The following is a 25,412-nucleotide window of genomic DNA, read 5'->3' on the forward strand; positions in this document are numbered from 1 at the left end:
AGCCACACAGTCACAGACAACCGCAGAGGACATAGAAATGGGAGAGAAATAAAGCGATTACGCTGCAAGCCATTTTCATTTGGGGATTACTTGTTACCATGGCATGTCCTAGCAAAAGCATCAACAAAATGCTTCTCCAGTACTTAAAGGAACTCAAATAAGCAGTAAAATGTAACAATAACCATGCCTGAGGTTTGCACAGTGTTTTGACTTTCCAGAGTTTTCTGAGACTGTCTTAGTCTCCTAAGGCTATCATAAAATATCACAAAATGGGTGGTTTCAAAGAACACAAATTTATCTCACAGTTCTGAAGCCTAGAATTCCAAAGCAGGGTCTTGACCATGTCCATTGCCTCCAAGAGCTCCCACCATGCCTCGCTTCTAGCTCTTAGTGGCTGCCAGAAAACCAAGACAACCCTTGACGTGCTACTGTATCTGCCTCAGTCCTTCTGTCTCCCTTTCTCTATGTAAATCCTTTCTTTTTAGAAGATACCTTTCAGAAGGGATTAGGACTACAACATGCCTTACTCCTGTGTGACTTAATGGATACTATATTTTTAAAAGACCTCATTTTCTAAAACAGAATCTGTCACAAGTACAGGGGTTAGGACTTCAACATATCCTTTTAAGGGACACAATTTAATTCACAACAGAAACTTTTCTTTCATTTCATGCTGATAATACCCCCTAAGAAGTAGGCACCACTGTCTCAATTTTACTGGTGAAGAAAGGAAGACTTTAAAGAGGCTTTAGCATCCTACTTGTAGGTAGGATGGAAGAACTTGAACTCAAGTATTTGGACTCCAAATTTCATATGCCTTCTACTCTCCCACACTGCCTTTTAAGAAGATTCCAGAAAACCATCCTGATCTCATTCCTGCCCAAGGGGGAAGGCAGGACTCAACCTAACCACTAAAATTCAGACCCTGAGGAAATTCCTCCAGCCCACAGAGGACAGAGGGCCCTAGGAAGTTCAGTGAGGACACTACCTATTTGTTTCTTAAACAAATATTTACCAAATGGCAACTTGGCACCAGATGCCACTAGGCATCAGCCATACAGACAAGGCTTCTGCCTTTCAGAAATTTAGAGTGTGGGGATACAGGCAGGGATCAAGTATATACTTCCACAATTATTTAAGTGCAATTGAGTAAGTGCTATAAAGGAAAATATGGGAGGCTATAAGGTCATGGAACAGAAAGAAGTGAACCCAGTATATGGGGTTAGAGAAGGCTTTCTCAAGGGAGTACCCTTGAAGAAGACCCAAAGAGGAAGCATATGGTCACACTCTTAGTATCTGCTCATCAACTCCTGGCTTCCGGTCCTGGGCCAAAGCAGACTAAACCTGCTAGACACTGAGGTTGGGTAGGATCACATGGGATAAAACATTTACAACATATTAAAGGATAATTCTGTTAAGGGTATAGTCAGGACTCTCACATAGGTGAACACATTTCAAAAATTGTATGTAACTCATTAATTAAGATGTTCCACCCAGTTCAAAGTAGAATTCAAAACACTATACTTACATAGTTAAATCAAAATGCTAAAATAAATTTATAAATACAAATGATCTTTTTTTTTCCATGGAAGGAGGGGAAGATTGAATTGTCCCTCCAACAAACAGGGTATATTTTGCTATCAATAATCTACAACCTATATAGTTGTGAAGTAGCTCAAAGACAATGAAAGACAGGCATAGAGCCCGCACAGAATCAGATAACCTGGAAGGGTGTGAAAGACAATGTCTTGTTTTTCACTGAAGACACCCAGTATTCTTTTGGCCCACTTCAAAGTCTTTCACAATTTTCACCTACAAACATAGCTGATTAAAATATATCCAGAATATATAGAGCACTCCTGCAAATCAAGTATAAAGATAAAACAATTCCATAGAAAAGTGGGCCAGAGCATTGAACACGTGTTTTACAAAAGATAAGCTGAAGGCCATGAAACATATGAAAAAGATGCTGAACCACAGTAGTCACCAGGGAAATGAAAATGGAAAACCACACTAGAGAAAGTAGTTCTGATTCCAGCAATGGTGGAGGAGCTTGTATCAGACTAACCCTTTGACAGAGAACAGTTATAAACTCTGGGAAAACTATTTTTAGAATAACTATTTGGAAGCATGGAACGTGATCAAATGCAGGCAGACACTGGAGAGCATTCTTCCCTTTGAATATTTGTCTGAAGGCACTCTCCAGTCCACACAACCTGGTGCAACCAGAGCTCAAGCAGAACACTGAAGTCTTACTGGCTAAAGGAGTCAGATAATGAAACTCTGGACTGCATTTCCTGAGCTGCCAAGCTAAGGGAAGATACACAGCAAAACCTCACACTGCCTTGTTTTTCTGGGTCTCTTAAGTTTTCCACCTTTGACAGAGTGAAGTCTTACCACTTTTCCCTCACTTGTTTTAGCAGAAAATATTTGAGCTTTCCTTCTATGACATGTTTCCACCTTACACAGGTTTTGGTTTTCACAACTTTTACTGTGCATAAAAGGAGACAGCCCACTAACTGGAAGAGATCCATATTTACGCCTATTCCCCAAAAAGGAAATTATTAAACAATATCATTAATATCACAGGGAAGTGAAATTTTGCTGAAGATCATTCCAAAGTGGCTGCAGCAGTATATTGACACGGACTGGCCAGGAATTCAAGCTGGATTAAGAAGAGGACATGGAACTAGGGATATCATTGCTGATGTCAGATGGATCATGGCTGAAAGCAGAGAACACCAGAAAAAAGTTGTGACGTTTAAGATTATGTGTCCACAGTCCTAGTCCATGGTTCTCACTGTTTGGCAGTCATATAATGTGATCACTTCCCTGTTCATATTTGACATGTGGTTACCTCATGATGGAAACTGCTGTGAGTAGCTGATCAATTGAAAAAAGATTTCCAGGGGTTTGTGGTCTGCATTCGAGTGTAAGTGGACATTCTGGTAAGGCTGGGGGGCTTTTTGCTCATTCTGGATCCTGCATCTGGCTCTTGTTCATCTGACCTCTGGTTCTTGGGAATTGAGCTAACAACTTACCTGTGCTCTTGCTGCCAATCTTGGGATTCAATGATCTTCACGGCCTGTGAGCAAGAGCCCTACTCCCTGACCTGCTGGTCATGAGTTTGCCATCCTTCTCAGCTACATGGATCTTGCGAAGCCCCATCCTAATCCATGGATGTGGGATGTCCCAGCCTCTACAACCATGTGAGCCATGTCCTTGATATAAATCGCTCTCTCTCTCTGTATATATTATTTTATTTTTGCTTCTCTAGTGATCCCACTCTAAAACATTTGGTACCGAGAATGGTTCGAGACAAACAAAATTGTATGGATGAGTTTTCTAAATTGGTTCTCAAGTCTGGTTAGTCTTAAAGATGTTGATGACTCTTCTCCCAGTAGCAAAGAAGGCACTGCTAATCCGTGGCATGAGATGACAATTCAACTATGCAAAATATCACCACCAATAGATCAGGTATTCGTGAAAGGTGAGGCTTTGGGTAATTGCATGTGTGACACTTTTCTACAAGGAGGATGAGAAGTATAAGGAAGCTGGGTGGTTTGTCCTAATTTTGGTAGAAACTGGTGAAAGAAAAAGATAAGCTCAGGCCTTCAGAGTCAAAGCTCAAGTGCTGCATAAATGCCCTCAAAGTTTACACTACTGCCTTGAAAGAAAGCCTTATTTCTTGTAGTAACAGAACTGACATTGCAGAAAACCAAACCCAGGGTCTAGCTGAATTACAATGGCAACTCAAGTGCCAACATCAAGAGATGTCTGAAGTTAAAGTGAGGACATTTATTGGGAAGAAATGGGATCCTGAAACTTGGGATGGGGACATATGGGCAGATAATGAGGAAGCTGGAGACACTGAGTCCCTATATTCCATTGAACTACTCCTGCCAACAGAGCCTACCCACTCACTCCCATCTGAAGAGATTACTCCATGTTTGTCTGCTAAATCACCCTGCCCAGTAAAACCATTAGCCTACCCACTTCCATCTGATGAGATTAACCCCACTGCATCTAAAGCATTGTTTTCTGAGTCATTGCCTGGCGATTTACAAGGCAAAGCTGAATGTTCTCAAAACATTTCCCCACCACTTTTGGGTTCTAGACCTATAACTAGACTTGAGTCTCAGTGAGCCTGAAAGGGTGAAGTACAAAGTGTGAACCAGGAGGAAGTATTTATGCTACACTCCAAAAGAACTGCTTGACTTTTCTAATATGTACAAACAGACACCTGGGGGCTATGTTTGGGAAAGGCTATTAAGGGTGTGGGATAATAATGCAAGGAATATAAAGATGGATCAGTCTGAGTTTATAGATGTGGGATCACTAAGCACAGATTTCTTCATTCAATGTTTCAGCTCAGGAAGTTTGCAAAGGGTCTAATAGTTTATTCGATTGAGTTGCTGAAGCATAGATTACATGGTGGCCTATGCTAAATCAAGTTGAAGTGCCAGAACAGACTTGGTGTACTATAGAAGAAGGTATCCAAAGGCTTAGGGAATTTGGCATGCTAGAGTGAATTTATCAGGTTAAAACCACAGACCCACACATGGAGCTCCCAGAGGACACACCTTTTACCACAACTGTGAGGAACAAATATGTGAAGGGAGCCCCAGCATCCCTGAAGACCACTGTGATTGCTAATTTATATAAGACAGATTTCACAGTGAGAACTGCTCTGCCTGAATTAAGACACCTAACTACAATGGGGCTAATTGGGCCCATTGGTGGAAGGGGCCAAGCGGCAGCACTCAATCAGCAAAGACAAGATGGGCGTGGTTACCGTAATGGACAACAGGTCAAAGCAGTAATCAGAGTAGTCTGACTCATATGGACTTATGATATTGGGTACACAGTCATGATGTCCCTAGGAGTGAATTAGATGGAAGATCTACTAAATATTTACTTGATCTGTATGAGTGGATGGATTCTAGGTCAAGTGAACAGCACTCTAACTGGTATCTCCAGAAGAGAGAACCATGGCCCCTCAAGCAATTCCCAGACTTGAGTGAGTTCAAAGACCCTAAACCCCTTGATTGAAGGGGAAGCTGAAGTCCCCTTGAGGAAGGACTCCAACACACTGCCAAAAGCTTATACTGTTAATCTTTCTTCCAGCCTTTCCTGAAGGGATCTATAGCCTTTTACGAGGGAATGTTTACTGGGGGAAAAGGAAACAATTAGAATTTTCTTGTATTACTGGATACTGGCTCTGAACTGACACTAATTCCAGGAGACCCAAAACATCACTGCGGCCACCAGTCAAAGTGCGCGCATGTGGAGGTCAGGTTAATAATGGAGTCTTAGCTCATGTCCATCTCACCGGAGGTCCACTGGGTCCCGGAACCCATCCTATAGTGATTTTCCCAGTTCCGGGATGCATAATTGGAATACATATACTCAGCACCTGGCAGAGCCCCCACATTGGATCCCCGACAAACGAAGGAAGGGCTGTTATGGTAGGAAAAGCCAAGTGGAAGCAATTTCCTACATTGGAAAATAATAAACCAAAAGCAATTCCACATTCCTGCGGGGATTGCAGAGATTACCACCACCATCAAGGATTTAAAGGATGCAGGGGTGGTGATTCCCACCACACCCCCATTCAACTCACCTATTTGGCCTGTGCAAAAAACAGATGGATCTTGGAGAACGACAGTGAATAATCGAAAACTTAGCTGGGTGGTAACTCCAATCGCAGCTGCTGTTCCAGATGCAGTTTCATTGCTTGAGCAAATTAATACATCACTTGGTACCTGGTACGCAGCTATTGATCTGGCTAATGCCTTTTTCTCCATAGGTGTTTTGAAGGACCATCAGAGGCAGTTTGCCTTTGGCTGGCAAGGCCTGTCATACACCTTCAGTTGCCTGCCTCAGCACTACATCAACTCTCCAGGCCTAAGTCATAATTTAGTCTGAAGGGACCCAGATAATCTTTCCCTTCCACAAGATGTCACACTGGTCCATAACACTGATGGCATTATGCTGATCTGATCTAGTGAGGAATAAGTGTCAATGACTCTGGGCTTATTAGTAAAACATTTGCGTGCTAGAGGGTGGGAAGTTAATCCCACAGCAATTGAGGCACCTTACATCACTGAAATTTCAGGGGTCCAGTGGTGTGGGGTATGTTGAGATATTCTTCCAAAGTGAAGAATAAGTTATTGCATCTGGCTCCTCCCACAAGAAAAAAGGAGGCACCATGCCCAGTGGGCCTCTTTGGATTTTGGAGACAGCATACTCCTCATTTGGGTGTGGTACTCCAGCGCATTTATCAAGTGACATGAAAAGCTGAAAGTTTTGAGTAGAAGCCAGAACAAGAGATGATTCTGCAACATGTCCAGATTGCCATGCAATTGCTCTGCCACTTGGGCCATTTGATGTGGCTGGTCCAATGGCACTTGAAGTGTCAGTGGCAGATAGAGATGCTCTTAGGAGTCTTTGACAGGCCCCTTTTGGTGAATCAAAGAACAGACCCATAGAATTTTGGACCAAAGTCCTGACGTCCTCTGCAGATAACTACTCTCCTTTTAAGAAACAACTTTTGGCTTGTTACTAGGGCTTAGTGGAGACTGAATGCTTAAACATGGGACACTAAATCACCATGTGGCCTGAGCTACCCTTCATGATCTCGGTGTTGTCTGACCCACAGAGTCGTAAGGTTGGACACGCACAGCAGCTCTCCACCATTAAATTAAAGTGATATATACAAGATCAGGCCCAAGCAGGACCTGAAAGAACAAGTATGAGGAAGCAGCCCAAATGTCCATGGTGTCTATTTCTGCCAAGTTAGTTGAAAAAGTCACTTTGGAAAACAGCTTAGTATCGTCTTCATATGTGACTGTTCTAGTTTTCTAGGGTACCTTAAAAAGCCACCACAAAGCAGGTGGCTTTAAAGAACAGAAACCTATTTTCTTACATTTTGGAAAACTAGAAGCCCAAATCAGGGTATCAACTGTGTCAATTTTTTCCGAGGGCTTTGAGAGATGAACCGCTCTCTTGAATTCCCCTAGTTTCTGGGGGCTGCCAGGAATCCTTCGTGTTCCTCTGCTGCTTATAGATATATCTGCCTCTATCATCATATGATCTTTGTCTTACCCCTATGTATGACTCTCTCTCCATGTCTGTTCTCTCCTTTTATAAGACACCATACAGAAGAGGTTAGAACTATAACCTACCCTACCCTTATATGACTTAACTGATAATACCTTCAAAGAAAGACTATTTTCCCAATCAAGATCACATTCACATATTCAGGAGTTGGGATAGCAACATATCTTTTTGAAGGACACTATTCAATCCGTAACATTTACATATCTACATACTATATGACCAAGCAATTCCACCCCTAAGTGTGTACTCAAAAGAATCCCTTGCATTTATAAACCAGAAAAACACATACAACAGATCATTTGGATCACTTGGTATTGTATCAGAAAAGCAGGACCACAGTTAATAATGAAGATTTATGTCAAGGGTTAGAATTTGTACAATTGGGAAAGCTGGGAAAGGAAAGGTGTGAAGGAGACTGGATCACTCAGGGCCCAGACAGAAACAGAGCCAGTAGGAGGAACACATTAAGAGATTTCTTGCAAGGAGTTGGCTTATGGAACTGTGGACTCTGGCTAGGCATGTCTGAAATCTGTAGGGCAGACCATCAGGAAAGACATGCTGGAACTCTAGGGCATGATCCAAAGCTGCTATTGTTGTTGTGAGTTGCCACTGAGTCAGCTCCAACTCATGGTGACCTTATATATAACAGCACAAAGACTTGCCCAGTCCTGTGCATAGGCAAGTTACAGGGCAAGGTTTCTCAGCTCAGGAATAAGCCTTGTGTAGGTTCTTGCCTTCTACTGACCAAGAAAGACCAGGAGAGGCTCAGAGGTTCCACACAAAGATTTATTAGCAGCAGAATGAAAGTGAATGTTCGCAAGCTGGGAACAGAGAGGGATCAAGCAACGCTACCTTCTGTTCCCCTGAACAAAGGTTTTCTGGGGCTTATATGGGTTTAGTGAGGATAATAAGGCAATGAATATTTAGTAGGTTTCTTTTAAGGGGCAGATATTTCCCAGAATGGCAGTGCATACTAAATAGCTACATGCATCTGGAATCCAAGATACAACCTGTAGCAAAGGCTCCTGGGACTGGGAGGCAGGACTTATTAGGGAGTGTCATGCCTGCGCAGTCTCTTCCCATGGTACCAGTTCAATTCCTGTCGAGGGTACTTGCATCAGGCGGAGGTCATCTGTAAATCACCTTGCGGATGTCTGCACATGCTCCAGGGACCAGATCCAGCCAGTCCTTCTGAAAGGCATCTTACAAGGGAGTGCATTGTTTGTTCTTTCCTTATCGCACATTCCAGGATGGGGCTTTTAAGTCATTAGCCAAGCACATAATTTTTGTAAGTAAGTTGCAGGTGTTGCAGGGTTCCTTGCCTAGGGGCTCAGTCTCTGTATCTTCCTTATCTCAGGCGGAATTTCTTCTTCTTCAAGGAATCTTCAGCTCTGATCTGAAGACCTTTCAACTGATTCAGTCTGGCTCACCCAGCTAAAACAGTCTCCCTTAAAGTCAACTGAAGATGGAGTTTGATCACATCTGCCAAATACCTTCACAGCAACAGATTGAAGAACTGGGGGCTGTAGCCTATCCAAGGTGACACATAAAACTGACCTTCATAGGAACCATAGTAGAAACAGAGAAAAATCACTGACCAGGGACCATGAAAGGGAGCTGGTGCCAATGTCCATGGATGGCTCTAGCTTCTGCATCTGGTGTGGACCCAATGTCTCTGTAAGTCATCAAGCCAGGGACTTGAAGGAAAGCTGGACAGAAAGCAGTGAAAAACAAGAGCAAACAGGCATCTATAAAGGCAACTGAAGCTCATGGAAAAATTTTTGGAACCTGAGTTTCTCTCACCTCTAGAAGAAGTTGATGACCTTCACCACACACGTACAATGGCCTGGGACACAGAAGAGTTGAAGAAGACATGGTGGAAGCTGAAGAAGAACTAGTCTATGCCAACAACTTGAGTCTGCTGATCAGCAATGACACACATGAGCAACACCTGGAACTCTATACCTGCCTCCTCTCAAACATAAGGACTGCAGCTTCATCTTTGTCTTCCAAATCTTCTCTTGTGATCATCCCTGACTTTAGCACACATTCAAAGAAGGAAATTCTAAGAAATGTAGTTAGAGCTTAGCTAAGTTGACATACTCCAAAACTACCACAGTCCATTCCTTGACAACCAAACATATCTCTTTAAACCTTTTTTTCTTCCAGATAAAAACAATAGCAAACTTATTTCCACTGAACATGTTGAAACTATCCCACATACAACTTAAACATGTTCACCATCTTCCCAAATAAAGAGATAAGTCAATCGATCACTTTAACTAGTTTCGAGTGATGTTTATTTCTCTCCTTGATGAGTTTCCTAGTACCACAAAGTGGCTGACTTAGAGGAATGGAAATTGATTTTCTCATAGTATGGAAGGTAGGAGTCTAAACCAGGGTGTCAGCAGGGCCATAACCTCTGACTTTTTAGAGGAAGATCCTGTCTTGTGTCTCCCAACTTCTGGTGGCCTCAGGCATTCTTTGGCTTGCAACTGAATAACTCCAATTCCACCTCCAATGTCACATGGCTGTCTTCAGTCTTTTATAGGACATTAATCATATAGGATTAGAACCCTGTCTTAGTTATCTACTGCTGCTATCACATAAATACTGCAAGCGAGTGGCTTTAACAAACAGAAAATTTATTTTCTCACAGTTAGGAGGATAGAAGTCCAAATTCAGGGCTCGGACTCTAGGAGAAGACCCTCTCTATTTGTCAGCTCTGGGGGAAAGTTCTTGTCTCTTCAGGTTCTATTCCTTGGCTTCTTGGTGATCTTCATGTGGTATGGCATCTATCTTCCCCCATCTCTGCTTGATCACTTGCTTGTTTAATCTCCTTTATATATCAAAAGAGATTGACTTATGACACACCCTACACTAGTACTGTCTCATTAACATAACAAAGAAAAGCTATTTCCAAATGAGATTTTAGCCACAAGTCTAGGGATTAGGATTTACAACACATACTTTTGAGTAACACAATTCAATCCATAATAGACCCACTTTACGGCAGTATGACCTCACATTGTCTGTTAACATCTTCAAAGACTCTGCTTCCCAAAAAGATCACGTTCAAACGTACTGGGGTTAGGACTTCAACATTCCTTTTTGGGCAACACAATCTAAACTAATAAATAATAGGTTACCCCAGATATCTTACAACTTGAATACTGAGACATAAGATAAATCTCTACTAGTGCATCTTATGTGAGAAGTAGAGGAAAGAAAGGGAGAAAACAAGAAAAGAATTACAGACATACTCTATTTTGGTCCCATTGTGTAGCCACAACCCAATTACCTCCTTAGGTAATTGGTTTAGTCATGGTCCATTACCCCAGCTAGGAGACTAACTCCTCTTTTTTTTTTTTTTTCTTTCCCTGTTGTTTTATTGATGTGAGGAGCCCAAAGTTTCCGGGAGAGAGTTTCTACTTCCAGTTTAATGGAACCATTGCTATGGCCCCTGGTAGAAGCACTCTCCCATACGTAATTATAATTACTATACTACTATCTCAGAATCCAATGTTGGAAGGAAAAGAATTCAAGATCCATGTAGGTTAAAATTCCATTTTTGGTACAAATTTCTATTTTGGTTATTTTTTACTGCATAACAAACCACTCCAAGCTTAGTGGATTTAAACCATATACTATCATTTTGACTTGACTTAGCTTGGGATTCTCACCTGAGGCTTCTCATGTGGCAATAGTGAGATTTTGGGTGGAGCTGGAGTCATCTGATGGCTTAAATGGGCTGGAAGATCCAATGTGGTTCCCTCAAAAGGCTGGTGGTTGATGCAGGTTGGTAGCTGGGAGTCCAGCTGGAATAACTGAATGGAGTGTCTACATGTGGCGTTTTCATAGGGCTGGAGCTTCTCACAGCATGACAGCTGAGTTCTAAGTAGGAAGAGCCCAAGTGTTAGTGTTCCAAGAGGCAGGAATTGCTATACCTGGAAATTGCAAAGCATCGCTTCTGTCTTGTTACTTTGATCAGAGCATCCCCAAACCCCACCCAAGATAAAGGATGCTGAGAAGTGGCACAGACACATTGTCTAAAAGCTTGTGGCATGGGAGAGACAATTGTTGCCAAGTTTGGGAAATGTAATTGGTCACATTAATAAATGTTTAAGGTACCTCTGTTTATAACGGCAGTCCTAGAAACAAGCCAAAAGCACATGTATGAGAAAAATTAAGAAATAAAATCAGATCTTCAAAGACTCTTTTTATAAATAAGATTTACAGTGTCAGGGAATAGGATATGATATTTTGGAGGCCACCATTCAACCCGCTACACATACTCAGATACCATTACAGGCACATTATAAAGAAACAAAATTAAGTTTTGAAAATACCAAATAGTAGCAAAATGTTGGTTACCTAGAACTCCTAGTAGTATTTTAAATTTGCAAAATCACGTCGATGTTTAATATTTTCTAACATAGTTGAATAAATTCAAACCATAAAGGATTCACTCCTAGGTACACACTCTAGGAAAGTTCATATACAGGTGCCTCACAAGACACATACAAGGACCTTCATGCAACAGTGTTCATAATGACCAAAAAATGGAGGATAAAACTAAAAATTCTATAAACACTAAAAATGTATAAATATACTGTGGCATATGCATAAATTTAATTGAAGTGAGAATGAGTAACAAAATATAAATACCTTAGCATGGATGATTCTTGCAAACATAGCATTAAAAGAAACATGCCACAAAAGAGTATATGCAGTATAATTCCCTTTACATAAAGTTAACAAATAGAGTAAACTAAAATACATTTGTTTGGGGATATATAATAGAGATAAAATTCTAAAAGTGGGGACTTCCACATATGACCACTTTGGAGTAACTGGCACTGGCATTGATCTTCTATAGTAAACCCTTCAGGTCACTGTGGTATCACTGAAATGACAAGAGATTGTGGTTTGGAGAGTCTAAAGTGGTTGGAATTAGTAGTAGAGAGAACTGGAGAGGAGGGAACAAGACAGAAGGAAAGTACCAGGCATATACACATAAATGTGATTGAGACTGCTAATGAAAACCAAACTGCACATGTAAAGGGTGTAACTCTATAAATTTGGGAAAAGTACTCCTAGGAGTCTGTAAGTTGACAAATCACCAGAGCATACACACGTCTGGGAGACATTGGAGTTTGATCCAGGTAGAGTGTAAAGACCACTGTTACTACCCAAGGCATTCAGTAGACACCTAATAATGGTCATGCTTTAGTGGTAGACCTGCTTGTCCAAACAAAGTTCGATAGTCATGAAATCAATCAACAAAGCCTACACACCATAATATCCACAATATCCACCACCCAGTCAAAAATTACTAGGTAGGCATAGATGCAGGAAAATGCAGCCCATAACAAGGAGAAATTGGTGAACAGAACAGGTCCAGAAATGAAAGAAATGGTGGAATTAACTATTATAAATAAATGCAAGAATTTTCTAGAAAATAATATACATAATAATAAAAGAAATAAAACATGTAAGCAAAAGCTAATAGAATTTGTACAGCTGAAAAATGCAATATCTGAAAGATACAATTCATTCATACAGAAAGAAATAAAATATGCAAAATGAAGTACAGAATGAAGAAAGAATAAAACAAAAAAGAAAAGAGACTCAGGAATCCATACAACAATAGCAAGCAATCAATTTTACAGGAAATTGGCAAAGAAAATAGAAAAACCCACAATTAGAGTTGGAGATTTCAACTTTCTCACTAAATGATAAAAATCAGACAGGAGAAAACAATGCATGGAGTATAATTACGCTTTTACAAAATTCTAAAACAGACAAAATTTATCCATACAGAAAGAAGTTCAATGTGTGGGGCTGGGAAGTGAGGATTGACTGCAAAGGTGCATGAGGGAACTTTCTGGGATGATGAAAATGTTTGATATCCTAAATGCGGTAGTGGTGATATGGGGGAATATCTAAAAAAAAGAAAGGTAAAGTGGGTAATAACTGTTCACAAAAGTCCAGACACTGATTGCCTCCCTGACAAGAGACACTTGGATGTGCTTAGAGTAGGTACACTGGGTCTTCTCTTACTGTCAAGATTCTAGTTCTTCAACTCAAATATTTATAATTATTCTTTTCACTTTGTATATTTGTTATGTATGCTCTTTTGTATACGTGTTACAATTCATAAATTTTATGTATTTTTAATCAGACTAATGAATTTGTGAAGGTATTTATTCTGTAGGAAATAGAGGTATTATAGTTTTTATATACATGAATGTCCTAATCAGATTTATGCTTGCTTCAGGAAAGTTAATTTACTAGTAACTGAAAATATCTTGGAACATTGAGAGAACAGAGCAGAGAGACCACAAGAAAAGAAACTACACTAAAATGAAAGGAAAGAGGTTCCAAATTGTTGCTCTTCTTGTCCCCCTGAGGCAGGCTTCCAAAATCTATTGATTGTGCTGCCCATTGTTCACCATTCCCTGTGTATTAGTTATCTATCACCGTGTAACAATTGCCAAAAGCTTAGCAGCCAAAACAACACACATTTATCTTCTCCCAGTTTCCATATGTCGGGACTCTCAGGAAGGCTTAGCTGGTTCATCTGCTCAAAGACTCACGAGGCTGCAAACAGGAATTAGTGAACGCTGTGGTCTCATCAGAGGCTCAATTGGGGAAAGATCCATTTCCAAGCTCCCTCAGTTGTTGGCAGAATTTATGTCCTTGCAACTAAGGAACAATGTCCTCATTCTCTTGCCAGTTGTTAGCTGTGGGTATCTCTCGATCCTAGTGGCCCCACAGTTCCTTGCCAGGTGATCCTCTCACATGCCCTCTCACAACATGGCAGCTGACTTCTTCAAAGCCAACAGAAGACTCTGTCTCTCCAATTTGCTTAGAAAGAGTCTTATGTAACATAATGTTATCATAGGATTGACTATTCCCTCACCATTTCCATATAATATAACCTAATCGAGGGAGTGTTATGGAATAACAGTCTCCATACTTGTGGGTGTAATACCATTTGGGAGTAAGGTTTTCACTGTTATGTTAATTAGATCATATCACTATAGAGTGTGTCCTAAACCTAATCACTCCTGAGTAATATAAACAGAATCATAGACACAGAGACATTATAGAACATCATAAGGAAGACAGGTTCCATGTGAGGACTGTCCACAAGTAAAGGAACCAAGGAATGCCTGGGGCTAATGACAAGGAAGGAATTGACATGGTCAAGACCCTGATTTGGGTTTTCAGCCTCCAGAGCTGAGAGAAACTTAATTTTTGTTCTTTAAAGCCACCCACTTGTGGCATTTCTATTATAACAGTACTAGGAAACCAATGGTCTGTGCCACAGTCGGCCGCTTGCCTTGTTCTGACTGATTATATTCTGTGGAACAGACCATCAATTTCTCATATGCAAGTTCAAACTGAAACTGAAGAAAATCAGAGCAAGTCCACAAGAGCCAAAATATGACCATGAGTATATCCCACCTGAGTTTAGAGACCATCTCAAAAATAGATTTGATGCATTGAACACTAGTGACCGAAGACCAGATGAGTTGTGGAATAACATCAAGGACGTCATCCATGATGAAAGCAAGAGGTCCCTGAAAAGAAAGGAAAGAAAGAAAAGACCAAGGTGAATGTCAGAGAAGACTCTGAAACTTTCTCTTGAGCATTGAGCAGCTAAAGCAAAAGGAAGAATTGATGAAGTAAAAGAACTGAACAGAAGATTTCAAAGGACCTCTCAAGAAGACAAAGTAAAGTATTATAATGACATGTGCAAAGAGCTGGAGATGGAAAACCAAAAGGGAAGAACATGCTTGGCATTTCTCAAGCTGAAAGAACTGAAGAAAAAAATTCAAGCCTCGATTTACAATAGTGAAGGATTCCATGAGGAAAATATTAAACGACGCAGGAAGCATCAAAAGAAGATGGAAGGAATACACAGTCATTATACCAAAAAGAATTAGTTGATATTCAACCATTTCAAGAGGTGGCATATGATCAGGAACCGATAGTACTGAAGGAAGAAGTCCAAGCTGCTCTGAAGGCATTGGTGAAAAACAAGGCTCCAGGAATTGATGGAATATCAATTGAGATGTTTCAACAAACAGATGCAGCGCTGGAGGAGCTCACTCGTCTATGCCAAGAAATATGGAAGACAGCTTCCTGGCCAACTGATTGGAAGAGATCTGTATTTATGCCTATTCCAAGAAAGGTGATCAAACCAAATGTGGAAATTATAGAACAAAATCATTAATATCACACGCAAGCAATATTTTGCTGACGATCATTCAAAAACAGCTGCAGCAGTATATCGACAGGGAAATGCCAGAAATTCAGGCCGGTTTCAGAAGAAGACGTGGAGCCAGGGATATCACTGCTGATGTCAGCTGAATCCTGGCTGAAAGCAGAGAATACCAAAAGGATGTTTATGTGTGTTTTATTGATTATGCAAAGGTATTTGACTGTGTGGAGCATAACAAACTATGGATAATACTGAGAAGAATGGGAATTCCAGAACACTTTATTATGCTCATGAGGAACCTTGATATAGATCAAGACGCAGTTGTTCACACAGAACAAGGGGATACAGATAGTTTTAAAGTCAGGGAAGGTGTGCGTCAGGGTCGTAGTCTTTCACCATACCTATTTAATCTGTATGCTAAGCAAATAATCCGAGAAGCTGGACTATATGAAGAAGAACGGGGCATCAGGATTGGAGGAAGACTCATCAACAGCCTGTGTTATGCAGATGACACAACCTTGCTTGCTGAAAGTGAAGAGGACTTGAAGCACTTACTAATGAAATCAAAGACCACAGCCTTCAGTATGGATTACACCTCAACATAAAGAAAACAAAAATCCTCACAACTGGACCAATGAACAACATCATCATAAACGGAGAAAAGATTGAAGTTGTCAAGGATTTCATTTTACTTGGATCCACAATCAACAGCCGTGGAAGCAGCAGTCAGGAAATCAAAAGACGCATTGCATTGGGCAAATCTGCTGCAATGTACCTCTTCAAAGTGTCGAAGAGCAAAGATGTCACCTTGATGACTAAGATGTGCCTGACCCAAGCCATGGTATTTTCAATCACCTCATATGCATGTGAAAGCTGGACGATGAATAAGGAAGACCAAAGAAGAGTTGGCGCTTTTGAATTGTGGTGTTGGTGGCGAATATTGAATATACCATGGACTGCCAAAAGAATGAACAAATCCGTCTTAGAAGAAGTACAACCAGAATGCTCCTTAGAAGCAAGGATGGCGAGACTGTGTCTTACATACTCTGGGCATGTTGTCAGGAGGGATCAGTCCCTGGAGAAGGACATCATGCTTGACAGAGTGCAGGGTCAGTGGAAAAGAGGAAGACCCTCAACGAGGTGGATTGACACAGTGGCTGAACCAATGAGCTCAAGCATAACAATGATTGTAAGGATGGCGCAGAACCAGGCAGTGTTTCGTTCTGTTGTGCGTAGGGTCGCTATGAGTTGGAACCGACTCGATGACACCTAACAACAACAACAATAACAAGGAAACTAATACACCATCTTACTCATAAGCCCTGCCCACACTCAAGCGAAAGGGATTTTACAGGGCATGTACACCAGGAGGTGGGAAATTTAGTACCTTTTTTTTTCCCAATTCTCCCAGCCACACTCTGGACCCACCCGATCCTATCAGTGGGGCACCCATGGTGAATGCTGAATGGAATACTACCCAGTTTACAGAGAGACATAGCCCATGCCCTTAAGATGCGTGGGTTCATGAGGCTGGAGTCCAGAATTCTTTTTTAATCTATAAACACCCTTATGTAAGACTACTTCACACCCAGAAAAAACGAAGCTGCGGTGCCACTTTTACCACCTAAGATGATGATTGTACTATCTTTGTCTATCTGCACCAAGAGGCCTCCTGCTGCTGTCCATAATGCCACTCTAGTTAGCCCTGGTGAAGATGTTCTGAACAGCTCTCCATGGTCTTGCTTTTGTTTGTCTCCACAGCATATTTTAATAATAGGACTACTTTTGATAGACTTCTTCCAATTGATTATTTTGATGGTGTTACCCATGGTTCTGATATTGTATAAGCTTTACTCTATAATTGGATGCAAATGTCAAAGGCAATTCTTGAAAGGTACAGTCAATTTGGTAAAAATGATAACATAATTACAGTAACCTATATGTTTCTCCAGAAACTGGTGTCTCCTGATAACAGGACCAAACACCAGTCACTGGACAAGGGCATCATGCTTGGTAAAGTAGAGGGTCAGTGAGGAAGAGGAAGACCTTCAACAAGGTTGACTGACACAGTGGCTTCAACAATGAGCTCAAACATAACAACGATTGTGAGCATGATGCAGGGCTGGGCAGTGTTTCCTTCTGTTGAACATAAGCTCACCATGGGTCAGAATCAACTCGATAGCACCTAACAACAGCAACAACTTATATCTATACTTGGAGTCCCTGGATGGAATAAACACTTAATGTCCTCCACTGCTACCTGAAAGGTGGGAAGTTTGAGTCCACCCAAGGTACTTTGGAAGAAAGGCCTGACAAGCTCTTTCTGAAAATTTTACCCATAAAACAATATGGACCACAGTTCTACCCTAACACACATGGGGTTCCCATGAGTCAGAATTGACTCAATAGCAGCTGGCTAACTGGTTTATGTCTATATTCACATTTTAAATTAATAAAGATCAGAAAAGGTTAGGGCAGCCAGAGAAATATAAATATGCTGAGTTGTTCCTTTGTTGAGATTATAAAAAAGATACTCTTCAATTTTCAAGTTTGATAAGTACAGAAATAAATCTTTGATGTTTCTTTAGAATGTAAAATTACCATATTTACATTACACTTGGATAACAACAGACAATTGTCTTAGGCTGAGTTCTCTAGGGAAGCAAAATCAGTGAAGCATCCACATATATATATATATATATATAGACAGAGACAGAGAGACAGAGAAAGAAATTTCTATCAAGGAACTGACTCACATGGTTAGAGAGGTGGGAAACTTCCAAGTCTGTGATGTGGATCAGGATGGAGACTTCTTCAGACTCATGGAGCTGCAGGGGCTGGCAAACCCAAGATCCAGACTACAGAGGATGACAAATCCAAAGATCAGCAGACAAACTGCTAGCTCAATTCCCAAAGCCCAGAGGTCGGATGAATCGGAGCCAGTTAGAAGATCCAGCATAAGCAAAAACCAGCGAGCTTTATCACAAAATCCTCCTATATTGGAAGCAGGCCAAGGAAACTCCCTTTCGACAAATTGGCTACTCACAACAGATCTCATCATGGAGGTGATTACATCATTAAAAAACTGCAAACTGCATCATAACTGCCAAACCACTGTGAATCATGGCCCAGCCAAGTTGACACACAACCTTAACAATCACAACAAAGAAGATTCTCCCTACAGCAGAAGCAGGGCTTAATAAAAGAATAATTGAGACACCTGAGGTAGGGGCCTTCACATTGCCTGCCCAGCAGGATTTCAGAATTTCCATAAATCATGTATGTCTTCCATTCTTGTTAAATGCCATTTTCCTGAACCTTTTCCATCACTGTATATTGTTTCACTTACAGGCTGGAGGGTATAATTTCTTGTTTATATCATAGTTCATAGGATCACAGGGCACCACAGAGGACCTAATGGAAATAATAGAGCACGTCACTTATGCATCTTGGCTTTTGAGTTTTTTCTTACAAAGTTCAAAAGTGCAATATCTGAAAGGTAAAGTTCACTTGAACAGACAGCAATTAAAGTATCCAAAATGGAGCACAGAGAGGATAAAGAAGGAAATAAAAATTAAGAAGACCCAGTAGCCCATACAACAATAGCCAGAAGTGAAAATACATTTCCAAGCCCCTATTCTGTGACAAGTTCTGATCAGAGAAATGTGGGCAATCATATACCATTTCTGGGCCAGGCCCCTAAAACCTCCTCTGGGACCCACTAGTTAGAAAGAAACTGGGGCCCAGAGTGATGTCGTCACCCATGATGGCTGTCTCAGGCCAGAGTATGAGCATAAATAAATCAATGAAATGTCAAGCCACTGGGACTTGGAGGCATTATCCAGTATCAGTTGGACTAGAGCAATGGCAAAATAAGTCACGCCAATCCCTTGAATCATCTGAGCTGTCTGCAGGAGATACACTAGAGTGATAGTCAAAGAATAAAAAGGGTCATCAACCCATAAGAACAAGGAAATTTTAGAAGAGACAACAACAGGTAACAAAATTTCGTATAGTGGGAAGCAATGGGAAAGGTTTCCTGGGTTATTTTCAGGCCTATTGAGGATCTGTGACCCTCACACCCCAAAAAGAAGTGTGCTGAAGTCCTAGTCCCTGCACCTATGAATGTGACATTGTTTGAATACAGAGTCTTTCTTTTGGTATGTTAATGATTTTTCAGGCTTCGAGCCTCCCGAACTGTGAAACAATAAATTTCTGTTCATTAAAACCACTCACTTCTGTTTTTTTTTTTTATTCTGGGAGCACTAGGTAACTAAGACAAGACCTAAGATGGCACAAAGTAAAGACCCACAAAGAATACGGCATGTGAACCCAAACAAGTAAATTCATCCTGGAAAGGATCATGACCGGAGGGTGGCAAGTATTTCTGAAGTCCAGGACAAATAAAAAAAAAGCCTAAAAACTATTTAAAAGCATTTATAAAGAGTAACTGAGCTTCTGGAGACCCTCCCACCCTCACCTCATTATCCATCCTGGAATAAGATGGAGATCGATATGTACAAGACATCCACTACTACTCAAGGAATGTGGTAGGAGTCCAGGAGAGAGGAGAGTTATGAGAATGTAAATAGGGTCACTGAGCAGACCATCAGGACACAGTCCTTTTGATGTTGCCCAGAACACTGGAAACAAGGTCAATCCCCCAAGAGAAAAGACTTACTGATGTTAAGATTTGGAGTTTACCAACAAAAATGTGCATTCCCACCTAATTGCACTAGTTAAACCAACTGGTCAACAAACTCCACTCACACACGGAGAGCATTCAGTCATGATTTAGTGATGCTCCATTCCTAAAACAAAAGAAAGACAGCATCTCCAGGCATTTGAGGAAATCTTTTAGCGTGAAAGACAAACAGGAAACAGAGACAATTCAGGAAACAAAAGAAAACTTCCAAAAAGCTGTGAATAATACATACCTAGGTAGTTGTTGCATTCAAAAAGCAAGAGTGAGGTGATGAAACTGAACATACATAGAAAAAGAAAGTGATCTTGAACATAAAATCTCTGTTAGCAAAAAATTTAAAAATTCAACGGATGCGCTTAAAGACAATGTGGAAAACAGAATAAAAAAGAGTTGGAAAATGAGAAAGTTAAAACATCTAAATAATAGACATTCTCCAGAGGAATTGGAGGGGAAGGGATTGTTAAATAAACAATACCTGAAAATGTCCCACAACCAAGAACAAGAGTTTCCATATAGTAAAGTTGCATGGAGTAGCCAGTACAATAAAAGAAAAAGATCCACAAAAGAGGCACTTGTACCCCAGGGTTCACAATAGCCAAAAGAGGAAACAACTCCAGTGCCCCTCAATGGATGGATGTACTAAGAAAATGTGGTTCATGGACAAAAGGGAATATCATTCAGCCATGAAAAGGAATGCTGGTACATGAGGCAAAACGGAGGAACCTTAAAAACATGATGCCAAATGAAACAAGCCAGGCACAAAAGGACAGATATTGTCTGATTCTATTGATGTGCAATGTCTGTAATAGTCAAATTCAGAGAGACAGAAAGTAGATTAGAGGTTACCAGGGACAATAGGGAGGGGAGAAGAGGGAGTAATTGCTTAACGGGGGTGCTGAGTTTCTGTCTGCAGTGAAGTAAAAACTTTAGAAATGGATAGTGGTCATGGTTGGACAGGTTCAGGAATGTAATTAGTGTCACCGAAATATACACTTAAAATTCTTAAGATAGCAAATTTTATGTTATATGTGTTTTGCCGTGATAAAAAAAAAATTAAATATAAAAGTAAAGCGTGGTAACATTTCAAAATACCATAGATAAAAATAAGTTTCTAAAAGCAGTCATTAAGAAAACGTAAGGTCAGGCATGTTAGGAAGCAAACTGCCCCACTCCTCACATTGCTCCTCCTGGGCCTTCATTCCCCTATCCCACCCCACTCCTACCCTGGAAGTGGAAAGATCTTTAACTGGTTGATTTTTTGGGGACCAGAAAGGTGGCCCCTTCTACAGACAGCTCTCTTTTGCCCATTATACAGTGGACAAACCTGTATCATTCCAGAATCAGTATTAGGAAATGTATTGGTGCTGCACTTACAAGCACATCCTCCAATCCAGTTCTTGTTAGAAATAAAGCTGACCTCCTTCATGAGTCTCAACTTTTCTCCTACAACTCAAGTAAGAGAAAGGAAGTATATCATCTTGAGCATCTCTCAACCCCAACAACATATAAAAAATAAAATAAAAACCCAACCTATTGCTTTCAAGTCAATTCCAGCTGATGGCTATCTCATGTATGACAGAGTAGAATTCCTCCATAGCATTTACTGGGCTATAATCTTAACAGGCTGCTAACTCAAATGCTGCCAGTTAGAACCTACCCAGCATTTCCTCAAGAGAAAGACCGTCAGTCTGCTTCTGAAGATTACAGCCTAGAAAACCACATAGGAAAGTTCTACTCTGTCACATGGGATCGCTATGAGTTGGAATCGATTTGACGGCACCTAAGAACATCAACAAGCTTAACAGAACTAGTTTGTCAGGGCTTTCTTTCTCAACGCTGCTGTCTGGGATCGAACCACCAACCCTTAGGTTTGCAGCCAATGACTACAAACCAAGTTCCCATATAAATGATAAAGGAAGCATAATTACCTCAAAGTAGAAACTAGGACACAATGAAAAACACTCCAAAAAAACTGAAGAATTATTTTCAATTTAAAATTCTTCATGCACTTAAACGGAATAAAATGTGCAGGTGAAATAAAGACATTCTCAGACATGTAAGATCTCAAAAACATTTCCTTCCAGTTATTCTTCTTCAAAAAGCTACTAAAGGGTGTGCACCAACAAAATCACAGAGTAAATAAAGAAGACACGCACTTGAGAGAGCCAGGAATCCAAAACAGGAGAGAGAGGTAGGGAGACTCCTGGATGATGATAAGAGTGAAATCAAAGGTGATACTCCGTTATCAGGCTTAGAAATTGACCGATCCAAACAGAAGGAGGACTATTGGGAGTCCATGAAAAGTGTCCCCAGGGGAAAAAAAATTACCTGCTGATAAATGAAATATACTCCTGGTAAATAACTTTCTCAGTTGGAAAATAATGAGGGAGGACATGGTTTCTCCTGTCAGAAAGTTTGATAATGAATTGGTGAAAGATATAGAAAACTGAGAAGAAAGTGGGGGGATTAAAAACAATTCTTAAATCTATGGGGAATAGGAAGTTATGTATAAGACACCCAATGTAAGAACACTAGCGAAGTACCTGCATGGTACAAATGGTTAACACTCTCAGCTGCTACCTGAAATGTTGGAGATTCCAGTTCACCCACAGGTGCCTTAGAAAAAAGGCCTGGGGCTGTACTTACAAAAAATCATCCATTGAAAACCCTGTGGAGCACAGTTTATTCTTGGTACTCTGACACATATGGGGTCACCATGAGTCAGAATCGACTTGACAAAAACTGGTTTTTTTGTTTGTTTTGCTTTTAGATAATTGCAAACACCACTCAAAACCCAGAATTAATGACTAATTAAGTGAAAGAAAAATGTTTCGATAAGTATAGAATAAAAATGTTAAGTAATAAGCATTGGGTCTGTGCACTTGATAACATTTTTCTTTCTAAATGCTACTTAAAATAACAGCGTATTGTAGAAGAAACAACATCCTGATTTTTAGAAATACAAGTGACACAGACCTGCCAATAAACTTTGCGGGTTCAACAGAGCAGTCCCATTCAGCCGTAGGTGTCTGGTGGGCACTGCTACTCCACTACAGCTCCCTCACCAGGGAGCTGATGGCAGCAGTGTCTCCTCAAGACCATGGTGAGCGTGTGATATTCCCACAAGGAGTCGTTCTCCACCTTTAGAGACAAAAATAGACAACTTTTCATAAGAAAGATTTACTCTGTCATCTGAGGTTATTGCACTTTGTTTGAAAGAGGCCCTATGTAGAATGAACTCACACCTCTATTGGCAAAGTTTAACACAACCAGGGGAAGGAAGGGAAAATGTGGCCAGGCTGATTCCTGTGCTTTACAGACATTCGTTCCATATTTCACATCCCCGTGTTGTTTCCCTAGCTCTGCACACTGCTGATATGCTGCTACTCCTACTGCTGCTGCTCCTTGTCTCAGGTTCACAGTCCAGATCTCTGCCACCAAAGATTACTGATTTACTTTAAGTTTAATATCCATTTACTATTTTCACTACTGCTGTTATGTTTTAGTGACTTTTGAATGAATTAGCCAATTTTCTAAAAACAGTGCCAACATTTACCTTACCTTTTCTAATAACAGTTCCAACATCTAACAACATTTAACTAACTCTAACCCTTTATCCGAATGACAGGCAAAATGAAGAAATTCTTATAACACTGCATAGGTTTTAATCACGATGGGTTCCCCGCTTGGTCCCCAGGCAGAATTCACGAGGGACAGTAGTCTTCAGTATGAGAAGTCTTTGAGCACCCAGGACCAGAATTCAACCAGAATTCTTTGCTCATGACCTCCTCCTTTCACTGCTTAAATCCACAAAAGCCTCCTCCCAGCTGCACACCTTCCCCAAGGCGAACTATCAGGAAAACCACGTTATCTGCCTCCAACTGCTGCTGCACCCATTAGCCTAAGCCTTTTCTTGTGACAATGTCAATAGCGTAAGGAGACACCCCTGTTACACACTGAATTGTGTCTCTCCCAAAAAATGGGTTAGACCACCCAACAACACCAAAGTATACATTATTTTCCAATGCACATGGAACATTCTCCAGCAGAGACCACATCTAAGGGCACAAAGCAACCCTCAGCAAAATCCAAAACTATATTCTCTGATCACAATGCCATAGAAGTAGAAATTAATAACATGAAGAGCAAGGAAAAAAAAATCAAATACATGGAAACTGAATAACACCTTGCTTAAAAACCACTGTGGAATAGAAGAAATCAAAGATGCAAGCAAAAAATTTCTAGACTCAAACAAGAATGCAAACACATCATACCAAAACCTTTGAGACACAGCAAAGGCATTGCTCAGTGCTCAGAGGTCAATTTATAGCAACAGATGCACACATCAGAAAAGAAGAAAGGGACAAAATCAAAACATTAGCTGTACAATTCAAACACATAGAAAGAACAGCAAAAGAAGCCCACAGACACCAAAAGAAAGGAAATAATAAAGACCAGAGTAGAAATACATGAAACAGAAAAGCAATAGAGAGAATCACAAAACCAAAAGATGGTTCTTTGAAAGGATCAACAAAATTGACAAACCACTGGCCAAACTGACAAAAGGAAAACAAGAGAGGAAGTAAGTAACCCAATTAAGAAATAAAATGGGAGACACTACAACAGACCCAACTGAAATAAAAAGGATCATAACAGAGTACTAAGAGATACTGTACTCCAACAAATTTGAAAACCTAAAGGAAATGCACAAATTCTAGAAACACACTACCTACCTAACTAACACAAATGAAGTAGAAAATCTGAACAGAACTTTAGAAAGAGAAGAGATTGAAAAGATAATAATAATAAAACTCCCAACAACAAAAAGTCCTGGCCAAGATGGCTTCACTGTGCCCCTCTGGCAGAATTCTACCAAACATTCAAAGAGTTTGCACCAGCACTACTCAAACTGTTTCAGAACACAGAAAAGGATGAGGTATTTCCCAATTAATTCTGTAAAGCCAGCATATCCCTGATAAAAAACTAGGCAAAGACACCACAAAAGAAGAAAATTACAGACACATATCTCTCATAGTATACATGCAAAAATTCACAACAAAATTCTAGCCAATAGAATTCAGCACCACATCAAAAAAATAATACACCAGGACCAAGACAGATTCATAACAGGTATGCAAGGATGATTCAACATTAGAAAATCATCCAAAGTAAGCCACTTCAAAAAGAAAAGAATTACATGATCATAATATCTCAATCATCACAGAAAAGGCATTCGATAAAGACCAACACCCATTCCTGATAAAAACATACAATAAAATAGGAATAGAAGGGAAATTCCTCAACATAATAAAGGGCATCTATACAAAACCAATAGGCAACGTCATTCTCAGT

Source organism: Loxodonta africana, chromosome 21 (genome assembly GCF_030014295.1).
Source record: "Loxodonta africana isolate mLoxAfr1 chromosome 21, mLoxAfr1.hap2, whole genome shotgun sequence".
In the NCBI taxonomy this organism is placed as follows: domain Eukaryota; kingdom Metazoa; phylum Chordata; class Mammalia; order Proboscidea; family Elephantidae; genus Loxodonta; species Loxodonta africana.